The 20489-nt window shown below is 37.4% G+C and overlaps 1 long non-coding RNA gene across 1 annotated transcript in view; it reads left to right on the top strand.

Moving 5' to 3' along the window:
* Positions 1-16770, top strand: part of LOC149133393 (uncharacterized) — a 23693-nt gene extending 6923 nt beyond the window's left edge. Inside the window, exon 2 of the long non-coding RNA XR_016243775.1 lies at positions 16023-16770. This is a non-coding gene — a long non-coding RNA (uncharacterized LOC149133393). The remainder of the gene's footprint in view (positions 1-16022) is intronic.
* Positions 16771-20489: the final 3719 nt, after the last annotated feature.

Raw genomic sequence — 20489 nt, 5'->3', positions numbered from 1 at the left:
ATCCACTTTCAAGGCTACAAGGCTTTGGTCAGTCAAAGGCTATAGTAGAAGACATTTACCCAAGGTGCCACACAGTGGGACTGAACCTGGAACCATGTAGTCAGGAAGCGAGCATCCTACCACACAGCCATGCTAATTAACTTCTATAACAAATTTATATTCCAGATTTTCCATTTTCTGTTCAATCTTTCATTTGCTTAATGTCAGTTTGTCTATGCTAGTATGAGTTTAGACAGAGAATCAGCTGAGGATGATACTGCAAGATGCTTTTCCTGTTGCCAACTCTTACCTGTTTTCAAGTAAGAAATTTCTAGGTGTAGGCATGGCTGTGTGGTTAAGAAGCTTGCTTTGTAGCTGCATAGTTTCAGGTTCAATCCCATTGCATAGCACCTTGGGCAAGTGTCTTCTTTTATAGTCCTTGGTTAACCAATGCCTTCAGAGTGAATATGGTAGATGGAAACTGTACGGAAATCTATCAACTTATGACTAAATAAGAATGGTGAAGGCACATGGATCAGTGGTTCGGGCATTTGGCTCATGATCGTAAGGTCGTGAGTTCAATTCCCAGCAATGTGTTGTGTCCTTGAGAAAGACACTTTATTTCACATTGCTCCAGTCCACTCAGCTGGCAAAAATGAGTAGTACCTGTAATTCAAAGGGGCCAGCCTTGTCACATTCTGTGTCACGCTGATTCTCCCTGAGAACTATGTTAAGGGTACATGTGTCTGTGGAGTGCTCAGCCACTTGCACGTTAATTTCACAAGAAAGCTGTTCCGTTGATCATATCAGCTGGGACCCTCGTCATCGTAATCGTTGGAGTGCTCCTTTTTAAATAAGAATGACAATCAGGCAGGACACATTGAATGATGTAGTCCTATATACGCCATGTTGGATAAAAAGGGATGGCTGCAACTGGAACATGTTTGATCACAGGTCAGCTGGATCCAATCAGACCTGGGGCTAAATGGTAGCAGCAGCAACAAGGAAGAACTAAAGACTGACAACAGCAGCAACAATAAAACAGATACTAAGTGTAGTAGTAGTAGTAGTAGTAGTAGTAGTAGTAGTAGTAGTAGTAGTAGTAGTAACAGCAGCAATAGTTGGAGCATGTGATCAAGAAGCATAATACTGCTATATATGTCATATGATAGCCATCAGGGTTTGAGACAGGAAAGCTCTCCAACAACTCCTTGGCTTCACCATTGGTGTCTCATTTAGTTACCAACTGCAAGAAGATATTTTGTATCTTATAACAGTTGGCAACTGAACAGGATATGAATGATTACTGAGCTATATATATGTGTGTGTGTGTGTGTGTGTGTGTGTAGAAAAGGGAGGAGGAGAATTTCGATTATCCCCACACAGTGAGTTGTAATGCAAAATATATATATATATATAAAATAAAAAGAAGGAAAATGCACACAGTTTACATAGTTTGAATATATTTTATAAGTGAAAGAGTATCGTGGAACCAAACAGGGTTGTTTTAACTCCTGAGCCTTTTTCCATATTCTTTTCAATGACACTCCAACATGCTTTTAGGGATTACCATGAAGGTGTAAAATTTCAGTTTTGCACAAAAGGTCTACTAAACCTAGAATGGCAAAGTTTCAGATCAAAGGAAAATACAAAGGAAGAGATTCTACATGATTTTCTGTTTGCTGATTGTTGTGCTTTGATTTCTCATACATTTGAGGGAATTCAGGAAACAGTCATCAGGTTTGCTGTAGAAGTTTGGACCGACCGTCATCATCAAGAAGACTGAAGTTTTATTCCAACCAAAGCCTGAGGCAGAACATACTCAAGATTCAAATGTGATGATTAACAATAAGCCACTCAAATGGGTCTGGTCATTTAGATATCTTGGAAGTACAGTCAACTTTGAGAGTATTCTTGATGATGAAATCAATGTTAGAATATTTAAGGCTAAAAGAGATTTTGGACAACTTTCCCATTGTTTGTGGGATGAGCACAGTTTCAGTCTGAAAACTATAATAAGCATATACAAATCTTGTATTTCGAGCACACTTTTGTATGGGACAGAAGCAAGGAGTTCCTACTACAGACAAATAAAGAAACTCAAAACCTTTCATGTGTGCTCTCTGCACAATATCTGCAACATGAAATGACAAGATATCAAATGTCAAGAGCCATAGAAAAAATGTGATATCTCCAGTATCAAAAGCATGCTGCTGAGAATTCAGGGCAGATGAGTTGGACATGTTGTTTGAATGAAAGATAACCACATTCCAAAAATCCTTTTGTGTGGCCAACAAGAAGACGGATACTGTGGTAAAGAAGACCTATCCTTAGGTTTTAAGGATAAGTTGAAACAATCACTAAAATCCCTACAGCTCAATTTGACATCTTGGGAAAGATTGATCTAAATGGTGTAAAGTGTATCAAGTGGCTTCTAAACAATTTAAGTTGAAGAGACAGAACAATGAAAGACACATTTGCCCAATCCCAGGCAAAATCTCTATCATCAGTGTCTCTATTCTGACTTCATAGCAAAATCCATTCCTGGATTCAAATTACATCCATAGCAAATAGATGCAGCTTCTTTTATGTTTAACGTTTTTTTTTTCTTTTTCTCCCTCTCTCTCTTTTTTTTTTTCTCTTTTTAATCCTCTCCTCCAGACATCATATATTGAAAGCGACAGGAGCGACCATCATTTAAAACAGTTTGTTTCAGTCCCATGCAACGAAGTTCCTTAGGCTTCTTACGGGAACCAACCTTGTTTCTTTCATTTGTCCACTCACTCATGTATATATGTGTGTGTGTGTGTGTGTGTGTGTGTGTGTGTGTGTGTGTGTGTGTGTGTGTGTGTGTCTGTGTGTGTCTGTGTCTGTAAATGAGAAAACAAAGAAAAAACAGTGCCTCATGAAGAAAGTTCCTTGAGACATTTGTTCTGCATTGACTTTTAGACACTTCCAAGTCAGCCTCATCATCAAAAAGGCTGTGAACCAGTAACTGGCTGATTGAAAACCTGTAACCAACAGTGTTATGTTTTACCAATTAAGATATAAAATAAATTAGGCAGCGAGCTGGCAGAAATGTTAGCACGCTGGGCGAAATGCTTAGCAATATTTCGTCTGCCGCTACATTTTGAGTTCAAATTCCGTTGAGGTTGATTTTGCATTTCATCCGTTCGAGGTCGATTAAATAAGTACCAGTTACGTACTGGGGTCGATATAATCGACTTAATCTGTTTGTCTGTCTTTGTTTGTCCCCTCTGTGTGTAGCCCCTTGTGGGTAGTAAAGAAATAAGATATAAAATATATAAATAAATGAATAAATAAATAGGTGTAGGTATGGCTGTGTAGATAAGAAGTTTGCTTCTCAACCATGAGGTCTTGGGTTCAGTCCCATTGGGCAAGTGTCTTCTGCTACAGCCCCTAACTGACTAATGGCTTGTGAGTGGATTTTGTAGACAGAAACTGAGAGAAGCCTATCATGTGTGTGTGTGTGTGTGTGTGTGTGTGTATGTGTGTGTGTGTCTGGATGATATGAATTCTTGTCTTTGACTGTTTAAGCAGCAGTAGTAGCAGAGAAAGGAGGTGGTAAAGAAGAAGAAGAAGAAGAAGAAGAAAAAGAAGACGACACATTTGACAACCGGTGTTCATTTACATCTTAACTTAGTGGGTCAGCAAAAGAGACTGAAAAAATAAATACCAGGTTTCAAAAATAAGTATGGAGTTGGTTTGTTTGGCAGTGCCACAGCACTAAAACTAATAAAAGATAAAAGATAAAATGTGTGTGTGTGTGTGTGTGTGTGTGTGTGTGTGCTTGTATGTGCTGTTGTGTTTGTGTTGGTTTGTTTATGTCCCCAAAGTTTAGTAGTTTGTCAAAAGCAACAAAATATATATAAGTAACCAGATATTTTAATAAGTTTGGGGTCTGATTTATTTAACTAAACCCTTCGAGACAGTGGTCCATCATGACCGCAGTCCAAGGACTGAAACAAGAAAAAAGATATAAGCTAAAAGATAGAAAGAAAGAAGACACCTTGGGCAAGTGTTTTCTACTATAGCCTCGGGCCGTCCAAAGCCTTGTGAGTGGATTTGGTAGACAGAAACTGAAAGAAGCCCGTCGTATATATGTATGTATGTATATGTATGTGTGTGTATATGTTTGTGTGTCTGTGTTTGTTCCCCTAGCATTGCTTGACAGCCGATGGTGGTGTATTTACATCTCCATAACTTAGCAGTTCGGCAAAAGACACTGATAGAATAAGTACTAGGCTTCCAAAGAATAAGTCCTGGGGTCGATTTGTTCGACTAAAGGTGGTGCTCCAGCATGGCCGTAGTCAAATGACTGAAACAAGTAAAAGAGTAAAAGAGAAAAGAGTATAATACTAATAAAAAACTGAAGTGAAGATAAATAGTTCATGTATTTAATTGACAAAAGATGACCATCCCCAAGAATGTTGTTGGCACTCCATCGCTTACGACGTCGAGAGTTCCAGTTGATCCGATCAACGGAACAGCCTGCGTGTGAAATTAATGTCAAGTGGCTGAGCACTCCACAGACACGTGTACCCTTAACGTAGTTCTCGGGGATATTCAGCGTGACACAGTATGACAAGGCTGACCCTTTAAATTACAGGCACAACAGAAACAGGAAGAAAGAGCGAGAGAAAGTTGTGGTGGAAGAGTACAGCAGGGTTCGCCACCATCCCCTGCCGGAGCCTCGTAGAGCTTTAGGTGTTTTCGCTCAATAAACACTCACAATGCCCGGTCTGGGAATCGAAACCGCGATCCTATGACGGTGAGTCCGCTGCCCTAACCACTGAGCCATTGCACCTCCACATCCTCAAGAATAACAATAAAGTAAAGACATTGGTGAATTGAAGGCTGTAGAAGAAGACATCTGTGCATTGAGATGGAACCAATCATACTTGTATTATTCCTTCGCTACACAGTCATATTTGCATAAAGGACATAAGTTAACATCTACCATCTGGGTTAGATACATTACATAATTAGCAAACAGTTGATTAATCAGACGTGTTGCAAGCAAAAGGAAAAGAAAAAAGTAAGATATAAGGAGTGTGAAATTGTTGTTGCTGTTGTTGTTGTTGTTGTATGGCCTCAGGTCTCCTCTGAGCAGATCTATGATTAAATAGGTGTTCAAGTCATGACCATTTTAATAATGCTGATGTTAATGTTTGTCATAATTGCAATCAATAAATGTAGTTCAGTTGAGTCGTTAGTATTGTGTGCTGATAAATGGAATACATACGTGTGTATGTATGTATGTATGTATGTATGTATGTATGTATGTATGTATGTATAAACTTACTTGGAAATGGATGTGTCATGTTCAATTATTATTTATTATATATATGTATATTCTTTCATTCTTTTATTCTTTTACTTGTTTCAGTCATTTGACTGTGGCCATGCTGGAGCACCACCTTTAGTCAAACAAATCAACCCCAGGACTTTTTCTTTGTAAGCCTAATACTTATTCTATCGGTCTCTTTTGCTGAACTGGGGGACGTAAACACCAGCACCAGTTGTCAAGCGATTATGGGGTGGGGGGGACAAACACAGACACACTCACACACAAATATATATATATATATATATATATATATATATAGATGGGCTTCTTTCAGTTTCCATCTACCAAATCTGCTCACAGGGCTTTAGTTGGCCCAACATTATGGTGGTAGGGAGGTGAGTAACATTGATGTTGAAGTGTTGGTGAGTGATGGTGGTGGTGGTGGTGGTTTTTACTTTTTCTTCCTTCAAGGCACCTTTGGTCAAGCTGTCTTGTGGTCAGTGACATTCTGAGCGTGGCTATCCAGCTTTAATCCTTAGCACAGTGCTCCAAGGATCACATTATCAAATGTGGTGTTATATTGTATGGTATGATCTGAGAAAGATTTGACTGCTGTTTCTAACAAGTCACAAATCAATTGGCCATGAGTAGCCACCTGACTGGTTAGAAATAGCAGTCAAATCTCCCTCAAATCACAATAACAAGACAAGCAGTATAAGCACACAACACGAACACATATACACATCAATAGACCAGTTGTTGCTTGATTTCCTGGAAATAAGAGCCAATTCTCCCTTGTTAATGTTGTTTAGTCACTTGTCAGCCCCAATCAAAGACACCTATGATCAAAGATGTTCCAGATGTGACCATCCTCACATTATTTTCTATCACTGTATACCTTGGAGTACTTTATCCAATGTGTTATAAGATGGTAAAATGTAATTTGAAAGATTTTTGACTGCTATTTTTGTAGGCGCGGGAGTGGCTGTGTGGTAAGTAGCTTGCTAACCAACCACATGGCACCTTGGGCAAGTGTCTTCTACTATAGCCTCGGACCAACCAAAGCCTTATGAGTGGATTTGGTAGACGGAAACTGAAAGAAGCCCGTCGTATATATGTATATATATCATCATCATCATCATCATCGTTTAACGTCCGCTTTCCATGCTAGCATGGGTTGGACGATTTGACTGAGGACTGGTGAAACCGGATGGCAACACCAGGCTCCAATCTAATTTGGCAGAGTTTCTACAGCTGGATGCCCTTCCTAACGCCAACCACTCAGAGAGTGTAGTGGGTGCTTTTACGTGTCACCCGCACGAAAACGGCCACGCTCGAAATGGTGTCTTTTATGTGCCACCCACACAAGCCAGTCCAGGGGCACTGGCAACGATCTCACTCGAAAATCCTACGGGAGCCAGTCAGGCGGTACTGGCAACGGCCACGCTCAAAATGGTGCATCTCATGTGCCACCCGCACAAGAGCCAGACCAGGGGCACTGGCAACGATCTTACTTGGCTTGCCGGGTCTTCTATATATATATATATATATATATATATATATATATATATATATGTATGTGTGTGTATATGTGTATGTGTCTGTGTTTGTCCCCCCACCATCGCTTAACAACTGATGGTGGTGTGTTTACATTCCCGTAACTTAGTGGTTCGGCAAAAAACACCGATAGAATAAGTACTAGGCTTCCAAAGAATAAGTCCTGGGGTCGATTTGCTCGACTAAAGGTGGTGCTCCAGCATGGCTGCAGTCAAATGACTGAAACAAGTAAAAGAGTAAAAGAGTAAAGAATAACCTCATCAAGAAGAAATGAGACATCGATAAAGGACACACAGACAAGAACTTTGATAATGATTCAGCGAACCTCACCCGATCTTCCTGCTTCCTGATCTTATCTTTACTGGAAGTTAAAAAAAACAAAAAAAAACAGAAAGTGAGGTTAATGATAATTGCATTTAATAAGTATGGTTTAATGGAGTCGAGTCATTAGAGTGTGCAGATAAATGGAAAGCATAAATGAATATAGATGAGATTGATTTGAGAGTGATGGTGATTTAAGTGTGATAGTACAAGTGATTGATGGGAGTGGTTTTGTTGTTTAGCCACATATCTGCTTTGATCGAGCAGACCAAAGGTCAAAGGTTTTTCCTTCTATGATCATCTGGTCTTGCTAGATGGACATAGATGATTATATTTACATACATACATACACATACACATACATACATACATACATACATACATACATACATACATACATACATACATACATACATATATATATATATATATATATATATATATATATATATATATATATATATATATATATATATATTTATATATATATTGGGAGAATTCACAAAAATTGAAAAGTCTTTAACGTTTCGAGCCTATGCTCTTCCACAGAAAGGAACACAGAAAGAAACAAGGAGAGAAAAAAATGTGTGTAGTGGTTAGCAATCTATCATGGCAAATATTACACACGCACACACACACACACACACACATATATACATGAGTGCATTCAAAAAGTATCTATTTTTTCCCATTAAAACTAAGGCCACATTGGCAAACTCCTTTGATGAGAGGTGACACCACCCTTCCTGTGCGTGCATAAACAATTTCATTCTAGTATATTATCCATTAAAATCAGAGAAGGAACAAGCAAAATAGAGACTTTACTTATGTACTATAACTACTCTGAGCTATGTTTAAATTATAAATTAAATGCTCTAATTTGATATCATGTTTTGTTTGTTCATTTTCCATTTCTAAGATATATATGTATATATCTACCCACTTACAGACGAACCACTTCTGGCCATCTTTGATAGACAGCTTCAACACTATCTTTTTTATTAGCTGCATTTCAAACCAGCGTTCTAGTGGTAAATCAAACTAAGCACTTAGAGTACATACCTATTACTTGACATTATCCCATGTAACTTTTTATATATATGTATATATATATATATATATATATATATATATATATATATATATATATATATGGCATTATCTAATGTGTCCTTCTTTTTCAAGGCAGTAGGGTGTAATTTGAGGGAAATATGGCTGTAATTTCTGGAGAAGCATTCTTATTGGCTCATAGTTTGTTGTTGGTGTTGTTGTTGTTGGTGTTGCTGTTGTTGTTGTTGTTGGTGGTGGTGGTAGTGGGGTGGCTGCTTTTGGTACGGTGGCGGTGGCAATGGCTGCAGTGGTAATCGTGGTGGTGGTGGTGATGGTTCAGTCATTATGGCAGTTATAATAATGGCTGCAGCAGTGCTGATGATGGGAGGGTCTAATCAGATTGTTGGTTGAGGTGGGATAATGGTAGCAGTTAGTTGGTAATTATAAGAGTAGTGGAGTTGGTGATAATAGTAGTATTGCTGGTGGCGGTGGTGGTGGTGGTGGTGGTGGTGGTGGTGGTGGTGGTGGTGGTGGTGGTGGTGGTGGTGGTGGTGGTGGTGGTTGTGGGTTGGTCAGGGCCAGGAGGTGGGAGGTGAGTGAAATAAAAGAAAAGAAAATTCTAATGAGACATCAACATTTGACAGTTAATTAAGAAAACAAAACAAGTTATGTTATTGTTATAATGTTGGTGTCTGTAAAATAAGTGAGAGAGAGAGAGACAGAGAGAGAAAGAGGGTGGGGGGAGGAAAAGAGAGAAACAGAAAGAAAGAGGGAGGGAGAAAAAGAGAGAAAGAAAGTATGCAAGCGAGTGAGTGAATAGAGAGTGTGGGTAAGGAAGTAATATGTAATGTGTGTGTGTGTTTGTGAGTATTTATGCATGTGTGAGAGCGCATGTGTGAGAGCGCATGTGTGTTAATGTAATGAACACAATACGTTTAAGATAGGCTGTTAGCTGTGACATTGTATTTTATAAATGGTAACTCATAATGAATGTATTTCTCTCCTATATATATATATATATATATATATATATATATATATATGCCAATTTCTAATTGTGGAGGAAACCTGTGGAAGAGGTAGACCCAGGAAGACTTGGGACAAGGTGATGAAGCATGATCTTCAAATGTTGGGCCTCACAGAGGCAATGACTAGTGACTGAGACCCTTGGCAACATGCCATGCTTGAGAAGACCCATCAACCCAAGTGAAATCGTAGTCATGGCCAATGCCGGTGTCATGAAACTGGCACGTAGAAAACACCTTTCGAATTTTGGGCTTCATAGAGGCCATGTGGCTGATGCTAGTGTCATTTAACTGGCACTCATGCCAGTGGGATATAAGAGGCACCCTTCGAAGATTGGGCCTCACAGAAGCAATGACAAATAACAGAGACCTTTGACAATATGATGTGCTTGAGAAGGCAGCAAGCTGACAGAAATGTTTGCAGGCTGGGCAAAATGCTTAGCGGTATTTCATCTGTCTGTACATCCTGAGTTCAAGTTCAGCCAAGGTTGACTTTGCCTTTCATCCTTTCGGGGTCGATAAATTAAGTACCAGTTGCACACTGGGGTCGATGTAATCGACTTAATCCCTTTGTCTGTCCTTGTTTGTCCCCTCTGTGTTTAGTCCCTTGTGGGCAATAAAGAAATAAGAAACGTTAGCATGCCGGGCGAAATGCTTAGTGGTATTTCGTCTGTCTTTACGTCCTGAGTTCAAATTCCACTGAATTCAACTTTGCCTTTTATCCTTTCGGGCTCGATAAATTAAGCACCAGTTGTGTACTGAGGTCAATTTAATCGACTGGCCCCCACCTCCCTCAAAATTTCGAGCCTTGTGCCTAGAGTAGAAAAGAATATGCTGTGCTTAGGAAGAAGAGCCATCAAGCCAAGTGAAGCCATAGTCATGGCAGATACTGGTGTCACACAAATGGCACCTGTGCCAGTGGAATGTTAAATCATGCATTACACTCTTGGAGTGGTTGGCATTAGGAAGGGCATCCAGCCGTAGAAACCATGCCAAATCAGACTGGAATCTGGTGCAGCTCTTCAGCTTACCAACCCTGGTTAAACCATCCAACCCATGTCAGCATGGACAATGGAAGTTAAATGATGATGATGATGATTATCATCAGTGGATCGTGGTCATTTGAGTCTGACAAGTAATCTATAAAGCTAAGTGCTTTATAGAAATGAAAACATTGGTCAAGCTATGACCAGACATATATTAACTTCATGTAAATAAAATATATATATATATATATATATATATATATATAAGCAATGTTAAATCTCTGAACGAGGTATTAACAGTAACTGCACGATAAAGTGAAGTATATTTGCCATTTAAATGTGGCTGACCCCTAAGGGTGGATGTTACTGTTGCTTTTAGCCCCAGGAGAACATCTCCTCCAGCTGGCTTATCGACACACATCTGTGTCCTGTCTATTTTTGCCAAGGGAAGTTATCCCTCCCATCTTGGGATAACTTCCCTTGGCAAAAATAGACAGGACACAGATGTGTGTCGATAAGCCAGCTGGAGGAGATGTTCTCCTGGGGCTAAAAGCAACAGTAACATCCACCCTTAGGGGTCAGCCACATTTAAATGGCAAATATACTTCACTATATATATATATATATATATATATATATATATATATATATATATATACACACACACACACACACACACACCCACAAATATACATACATATCTTTTACCTTTTGTCTTTTAATTGTTTCATTCATTCATTGGATGACTGCCATGCTGGGGCACTGCCTTGAAGGGTTTAGTCAAACAAATTAACTCCAGTACTTCATTTTTTAATCCCGGTGCTTATTCTATCAGTTACTTTTGCCAAACCACTAAGTTACGGGGACATAAACAAAACAAGCAGTGCTGAGTGGCAAACACACACAAAGAGACACACATAAATATATACATAAGAGTTTAAAGAGAGCAACACACGCAAATAATGTCAAACATGAGTCACCCTTCATGAAATTTAATTTTAAGAAGGTCAAGTGGAAAGAAACTGAAATTGAGATTTTTAAAGCAAACCGCTCTCAGCATAATGAGGGAATAAGGTTTCTGTACATAAGAGTTAATCAAGATCTGTGAAAAGCACGTCCCATAATAAACATGCCTGTTCCTGCAAGAACTTGATTCCACGAAGTAGATGGATACTAATATGTAACAGAGAAACTAACAAAACAAATTAAAAAAACCAAACTGTCCCAACAGGTGAAACTGCAAACATAAATAAATAAAGTACCCACCAGACTGGCCCTCGTACCGGTGGCATGTAAAAGCACCCACTACACTCTCGGAGTGGTTGGCATTAGGAAGGGCATTCAGCTGTAGAAACTCTGCCAAATCAGATTGGAGCCTGGTTTCGCCTCCTGGTCCACCAGTCTTCAGTCAAATCATCCAACCCATGCTAGCATGGAAAGCGGACATTAAACGATGATGATGATGATGATGATGATGATGATGATGAAAAGTAAAAAACAAAAAATAAAGAGCATTGAACTGGACCTAAAGAAATCTAATTAAAAACTACTTTGCTAAAGGAACACCAAGCAGTGGAAAGTATAAAGACTAATCCTAAGTTGTTTTTCCATTTTGCTAAACAAAAACCATCTACACATAACCAGATTAGCCATTTAATGGACCAAGGCAGATCGTATACCAATGATTTATCACAAACATGTACACTCCTAATTCAACAATATAACAGTGCATTTTCCCAACCTATAATTAACAAAATAGTACATAGTCCTAACAAATTCTTTGATTCCCAGAATTCCCAGAATTCAACTGCACAAACACATCTAGAAGTTAATGATATTATGGAAGATGATACATTTGCAGTTATTAATGAACTAGATTCAAACTCAACATCTGGACCAAGAGTATCCAGCCATATTGCTAAAAATGTGCCAAAACAGCCTCACCAAGCCATTAAAGATGCTATTTCAAAAGTCGCTAGATACCAGTGAATTCCTAGAAGTACTGAAAGATGCAATAGTAACACCTATACCCAAAGGAGGTAGCAGGGCTGAAGCTAAAACTCAAAGACCTGTTTCTCTCACATTTCATGCATCAGGTATGACTGTGTGGTAAGAAACTTGCTTCCCAATTGCATGGTTCCGGGTTCAGTCCCACTGCGTGGCACCTTGGGCATGCATCTTTTACTATAGCTTCAGGATGACTAAAGCCTTTGTGAGTGGATTTGGTAGGTCGAAACTGAAAGAAGCCCATCGTATATATATATATATATATATATATATATATATATATATATATATATATATGTTTGTGTGTCTGTGTTTGTGCCCCACCATCGCTTGACAACCGGTGTATGCGTGTTTACGTCCCCGTCACTTAGCAGTTCAGCAAAAGAGGCCAATAAAATAAGTATTAAGCTTACAGAGAATAAGTCCTGAGGTTGATCTGTTCAACTAAAGGTGGTGCTCCAGCATGGCAGCAGTCGAATGACAGAAACAAATAAAAGAATAAAAGAATAAAAGAATACCTGTTCCAGCATCATAACACTATCCTCAATGTTCTCTTGAGAGGAATGTACATTGGTTCTATGTAGCTTGATTTTACTAAAGCATTTCACAAGCATGATCATGAAATCATCTGTTATAGGATAAATGATGTTGGTATCACAGGAAAGTTCAGACAATGGCTCTGAAGTGAGTTCCTTCCTGGATTCTTTGCCAGGATTTGAAAGTTCATCTAGATTTTCCTGTAAACTCATTTCTCTTGTTCTTGGCATTTGCACTTAGAAAATCTCTCTCTCTCTCTCTCTCTCTCTCTCTCTCTCTCTCTCTCTCTCTCTCTTTCTCTCTCTCTCTCCCTCTCGCTCTCTCTCTTTCTCTCTCTCTCTCTCTCTCTCTCTGTCTCTCTTTCCCTCTCTCTCTCTCTCTCTCTCTCTCTCTCCCTCTCTCGCTCTCTCTCTCTCTCTCTGCTTCTTCCTCTCTGTCTAGTGCTGACAGAGAGATTATTACCTCACCTGGGAGAAAGAGCATCCAGTCAGTGACGATTCTGCTCCAATATAATACAGTCATCTGAGCCATGCGGGTATGGAGAAGTAGATGTTAAAACAATTATGATGATAGTGGTGGCAATGGTAATAGTAGTCGCATATACATATACAATGGGCTTCCTTCAGTTTCCGTCTACCAAATCCACTCACAAGGCTTTGTGTGGCCTGAGGCTATTGTAGCAGACACTTGCCCAAGGTGCCACGCAGTGGGACTGAATCCGGAACCATATGGTTGGGAAGCAAGCTTCTTACCACACAGCCACTCTTGTATAACAAGAAGTAAATTATAAATTACGTTTCCTTTGATTGAAATGCATCCTCAAATCATCCAAAATCCACCATAGATAGCATTGTTACTGCTATTTTGATAAGAATATCTAATTTGTCTGCTCTGTGTTTTAGTGGATTTAAGACTAAAATATTTTTTATACCCGATACAAGATTCAAGAACAAACTGGCTGGCCTACCACCATGCTGTGGAAAATCTTGAGAAGCACAATACCTTAGTTAGCTGTAAAAAGTATAAGCCACCCAGTAGATATATACATAGGAACTTCAGGAACCAATTTCAAAAGAAAAATAACTGCCATGAAGAGTTAAGTAGAACTAAGAACTCTCACTCCAGAAGGAGAGAAGTCATATGATTTGCCCCACCATTTTCTCTTAGGGTAAGGAATCTGCCCAAGTTATTCTTTAAGATTCTCAAGGCGAACTTCCCTAACAGTCATAAATATAAAAAATTTTCTAATAAATCCTCCAAAAAGTTTTCCTATTCGGTAATGCCCAACTTGGTCTCTATCATGGTATCTATCAACAGAAGCAAATTAAGAGGACAAATGCAAGAGGAGTTCTCCCACATCATTGGTTATAGCAATGGGATTGTAAGCTCCAATAAACCTAACACTGGCATTACCAACCTTTCACCCTCACCAGCATTACCAACCCATGCAAAGAGGAAGTTTGAAGTGAGGCATATAGTAGACCAGGTTAACAATGTTAGTATTAGGAATAAGGATAGGGGCAGAGCTGGAAAAACCTGTAACTTCAGAGACCCTAAATTATGCCCTTTGAAGGTATCATGTATGATTACCAATGTGATTTATAAGTGTGTCATTAAAGAGAAGGACAGTTCAGATAGGGTCTACATTGGTTGCACCGTTAATTTTAAAACTAGATACAGGACCCATGTAAATTCTTTTTCTAATGATAAATACTATAATTTGACTACATTGGCCTCTTATGTACATAGTTTAAGGAGGGACAAAAGAATTTACAATCTTGAATGATCTCTGATTTCGAGGGCCCCTTGTTTTAGCGCCAATATTAATAAATGTAGGTTATGAATAAGGGTATCTCTCACCATTCTCAAAACTTTTGGACCTAAAACATTAAATAAGTTCACTGAGGTAATCCCTTTCTGAAATCATAAATTTTCTTCGATATTTTTAAAAATATATCAGAAAAAGATTAAAGGTGTTAAATAGTATTACATTACTAGACTTTAAAACCAGATATTTAAATTTGTATGAATGGAAACCACCTAGTTTGTTTGCCATATAATTAAATCTAAAAAATTGTCTTGTTTTTTTGTAGTATTTTTGGACTAATCCAGTTAAAGGTTGTATTATAAATAGCAGTTCAAGCCCCTACAGTAACTTTAAAATGTGTAACCCTCTGAAACTTTGTTCATCCTGATGAGGGGGCCATTGCCCTAAGATGCGTATAGCGTACATGGGGGCAACAGCAATGAATTCTCGAAATGGTCGTAGATACTGGATGTTAAATTACCTTTTGGGATGATTTGTGAAGATGTGGATTTGTTACCCAACTGGATTCATATCATGCTCCTGCAATTATCATGGACTTTTACATTTTATATATAATTTTCATTGTTGGGTATAATTTAATTTTTTTTATACTTTCTTCTTTAAATTTTTAGTCAATTTACTTACTGTAATAGTCTTTTTTAGATAATTTTTAATCAATTTTTATATATGTGTTCTGGGCAGGTCTGTGTATTTTATATTTTTTAATGATTTTTACCTGGTGTTCATTTTTGGTTTGACATTTGAATGTCATGGTATCATTTATATGTAATGAAGTGCATAGAAGTGTGGATATATAAAGCTTATTAACCTGAATTCAATGTTTGTTCTTAAATCATATTATTGATATGTACATATATATGTATGTATGTATTGATCAGTGTGTGTGTATGAGTGTTTGTGTGTGGTGAGAGAGAGAGAGAGAAGGAGAGAAGGATTGATCACTGAAGATATTCACGTTGTCCAGCTTGAGTAGAATTGAATGGGACTGTAGGAGTACAACAACAACAACAACAACAATAGTGATTATAACATCAGTTACAGTAGCTCAGGTGATTCAGGATAATCTGGGGCTACACAGCAAGAATGATAGCAAAAATAAAACAACAACACGAGTAACCATTCCAGCCAGCCATGTCATTTTAGAATTAGATTCTGATTCTAGAATTACAGATAGTGCATGCTTATTGAAGTATAACAGCAAAGCAATGCTCATTATGTACACTGTACCAGCAGGTGGATATCTCTTTATCCTTGAATACAAGACAATTGACACCGTATGGCATGAGTGTATATGTATGTATATGAGTGTATGTGTGTGTGTGTGTGTGTGTGTGTGTGGTGTGTGTGTGTGTGTGTGTGCTGTCCTGAGTATAGAACGTAACCACTTTACATTAATATATTTTATTTTTTACTCATTTCAGTCATTTGACTGCAGCCATGCTGGAGCGCCACCTTTAGTCGTACAAATCAACCCCAGGACTTATTCTTTGTAAGCCTAGTACTTATTCTATTGGTCATTTTTGGTGAACCACTAAGTTACAGGGATGTAAACACACCAACATTGGTTGTCAAGCGATGGTGTGTGTGTGTGGTGAGGCAAACACAAACACACAAACATATACATAATTATATATATGTATATATACGATGGGCTTCTTTCAGTTTCTGTCTACTAAATCTACTCATAAGGCTTTGGTCAGCCCGAGGCTATGATAGAAGACACTTGCTCATATATATATGAGGTCTGACTAAAAATGCAAAAAGACTTCTTCTACATGTGGCAGTATGGAAGCAGTTAGTTACTAAAAAATCTATTAGAAAGTAGACATATGAAGCTACCCATGTCACCAATTGTTTTATGAAGCTACCCATGTCACCAATTGTTTCACCATACCTTATACTCAACATTAAATTAATAATCCTTCAAAGACAAATGTAAAAATGAATTTCTTGCTTATTCTCTTTTCTTTTCATTCTTTATCAGACAAGAGTTTGAGTCTTTGTCTGAGGAATTACATATAGGAGATCCTATACATGTTTTCCACATGTACATACCTCTTACGATTTTATTGTGTTCAATACATTATTACCGTTAAGTTATGTTGATAATGTATTTCCTTACTATAATGAAACATGTGCTTCATGGAATTAAAAATATACCAAACTTTCTAGTCTTGATTTTGTTTCTTTTTTCTTGTTTCATTTTTTTTTTTATCAACATTCTTCACATTTTTCCCACATTTTTTCTTATTTCCTCACTGACCAGTATCCTTCATCATCATCATCATCATCGTCATTTAACATCCGCTTTCCATGCCAGCTTGGGTTGGACAGTTTGAATGAGGGCTGGTGAGCCAGAAGGCTGCACCTTGTATTTAAAAATTATATATAACACATAAAAAGAGCCTGAAAGATTGCTTTAAGATACATGGCGTATTTTATAAATACGCCTGTTCAAGTATCATAATAGCATGAAACTATTAGTAACTCTTTGTTCCCAACTTTGACCCTCCATAAATCCCAAATTTCATTTTGGTACTTATGGGAGCAACTGTCTTCAAAGGCTCATATTGTCGTTCAATGCTTGAAATGGGGAGTAGATAGACAGCCGACAACTGATGAAGGGTCGTTCTTTATGTTACTTGTCCTGTTTTCCATTTATTTCTCTCGTTGCTTGCGTATTGAACTCACTTGCTTTTGTATTTCATGTTATTTACTGTTCGTGACGTCCTGTACCCATATATGCATGTATGTGTGTGTGTGTGTGTGTGTGTGTGTGTGTGTACATACATACATATATATATATATATATATATATATATAATATAGGATAAATTCTTTATAAGAATTTATCAAGTAGTCAGCGTGAAAAAACCTCATAATGAAAAAATAACAAAAAATTTCATAATGAAAAAATTCATCGTTTCTTCATAGATATATTTAATTATATATAAAGGGCATTAACTGTGTATTAATGCCTCACGCTATCGAGGGACTAAATAAGTAAAAAAACTACTAAAAATAAGCAACATATTTACTGAAAGCGAGGGAATGCAGCTTTTCAAGAGATAAATTTTGAAAAGCTGCATTCCCTCGCTTTCAGTAAATATGTTGCTTATTTTTGGTAGTTTTTTTATTTATTTAGTCCCTCAATAGCATGAGGCATTAATACACAGTTAATGCCCTTTATATATAATTAAATATATATATATATATATATATATATATATATATATATATAAAATATATACATGGCAGGTGTTTTGCAGTGCAGTTGCCAAATTCACGAGTGGAACTTAAATGCCAAAAGTGCTATGCAGTGGAACTGAAACCAAAACCCATGTACTTGGGAAGCAAGCTTCGTATCTACACAACTATATTTTATATTCTATTTATTTTTTAATACAAGATGTTAGCTTTTGATTGTAAATAACTTAGGAATTGCTTCTATCCATATTTATTCTCCCTTAGAAAATTTTCTGCTCTTTATTTTTTGTCAATATAATTAAATGGCCATCAATCATCTCAACCACAGCAGTTACTTTTGAAATTACTGTTTAAGTTATTGATTCTCGCATAATTTCGTGTGTGTAGGGTGGTGGGTGGGTGCATGCATGTGTACATGTGTGTATGCATAAGTGCATGTGTGTGTGTGTATATGTGTGAGTGTGTATGTGTGTGTGCATGTGTGTGGCTTTTACTTCTCTCAGAAAGGGGATTGCATTCATGCTGGGAAGTGCTTCAAAGGGTTTAGTCAAACAAGTTGCTGCGAGTACTTAATTTTGTTTTAAAAACCAGTGTTGGTTTGTTTCCATCCCTGTAACATAGCATTTCAGCAAATGGAATCCAATAGAATAAATACCAGATTTACTGGAGTCAATTTCTTCAACTAAACCCTTCAATACTAGGCCCCTGTAGAATATAAGTGATTCAAAAATAAGAGTAAAAAATAGTAAAAAAAAATTTTTTTTAAGAAACAGAAGAATTAATTTCTTTAAAATTTGCGTTATCAGATAACGAAGTATTTTCTATTTACAGTCAGAAGAATATTTAAAAAGATGAAAGCTAATGAACAAATTGAGTGCAGTGCAAAATGTAAAAGTGACTCACTAGCTTTCTTAACTCTTTGCAGTCCACCCTTAGAAGGAGTTGGTGAGAAATTTTTTTCTTTGTACCAAAATATCTATTAGACAAATTTATCAAAATCCTGCAAAAGTTTTTGCCTCAGTTATCCAGGTATCAAGATGTTTTTAGTTGCAACATGGCAACTTTGGAGCTGAATGGAACAGAAATGCTCTCATCTGTTCCTAATTACCACAACCTTGATTAATTGCAAAACAGATCCCTCTGACGAACAACTTTTGGCACCTGCACTACCTTTTCCACTGTATGAGAAAAAAAAAATCATACATAATTCCACTAATTCTTGCTTGGACAAACATCTTGAAGCCCCATTTTACAATTTTTGGGGATTATATTGACGAATGCTGCTCCTTTTAGTTTTGGCAGGAATAATTTGCTCATCTATGGACATGACTTCCTCTTGTTTGACTTTCAAACAGTTTTCTCGAACTATTTCTAAAAGTGAATGGACCTTGAATAACTTGTCTGATTTATTTTGGTCTTGAAGGGTGTTGTCAACAATATGTAAACAGCCATGCAATGTCTTGAACTTGTTCTTGGACATTGTATCAGCTATGACATTAACACATGTTTCGTTGGACCAGTAATAGATATAAGCAGGCGTGCAAATGATGCCCATCATCATATGAATGCCAAGAAATTGCTTGATCTCCGCAAAATTGGTATTCAAAGACTTACCGTTTTTCAGCACGCTGTATCAGTTTGTTTTTTGCTACAAGAAGCTCTGTTATATTGTCAGACCAGAATTGGGAGAACAAATTGTATGGTAAAAGCTCATCAAAATCATCTGGTGGCAAAGAAAATAGCTCTCCTTGAAATTCTGAGGTTCATTTTGGTAGTTTCATATTCTGCCAATGGAATTTATGGTTTTGCAGTGAATCTTCTATGATCATATCATCAACATCTGAATCGCTATGTGATTTGGAAGACTCAGATTCGGGTATCTCAGTTGACTTTGAATCTGTATTATCAATGGAGCAAGAAGTATTTTTGGAGACCAGTGAAACAGCTGATTGACATTGATGAGTTACACAGATACCACTGAGAAGATTATTAGAGACTGGTTTGTTTGCAGTACTGGGACCAGCAATTTGTGAATCTGACTGTAAAATAGAACAGTTGTCAAAATTCATAACCTCTACATCTTCACATTATTTACATTATTTACATTTGACGGATATTCGTCCTCATCTTGTTTGTTGTTAACACAACGTTTCAGCTGATATATCCTCCAGCCTTCGTCAGGTGTCTTGGGGAAATTTCGAACCTGGGTTCTCATTCCTAACGATGTTACTATTATTATATTATTATTATTATTACTATTATTAATCAGGTCGCTGCCGTGAATCGAACTCGGAATCTTGGGGTTAGTAGCCCGCGCTCTTAACCACTACGCCATATGTGTTAACAACAAACAAGATGAGGACAAATATCCGTCAAATGTAAATAATGTAAATAATGTAAATAATTCCTCATCTCTTAAATATAGAACTCTACATCTTCACCAATCACATTCTGCTCATCTCCATCACCTCACAAGTAGAAATCTGCTCTGTGATATCAGGTGTATCATCTTCATCTGAATCAGTTATATCTGAGTATTCGTCACCATATATTGAAGAACCTCTTCTGTTGTGTAGCGAGTTTGTGTTCTTCTTTGAAGTCAATGCATCATTATCAAGTAAATAATTACACAAGTAAATATAATGACACGAAGGACACAAAAACAAACTTTGATTGTTACG

Source organism: Octopus bimaculoides, chromosome 11 (genome assembly GCF_046866305.1).
Source record: "Octopus bimaculoides isolate indiv1 chromosome 11, ASM4686630v1, whole genome shotgun sequence".
Taxonomy (NCBI): domain Eukaryota; kingdom Metazoa; phylum Mollusca; class Cephalopoda; order Octopoda; family Octopodidae; genus Octopus; species Octopus bimaculoides.
The sequence above is the reverse complement of the archived record's forward strand: the minus strand, read 5'-3'. Positions and strand labels throughout refer to the sequence as shown.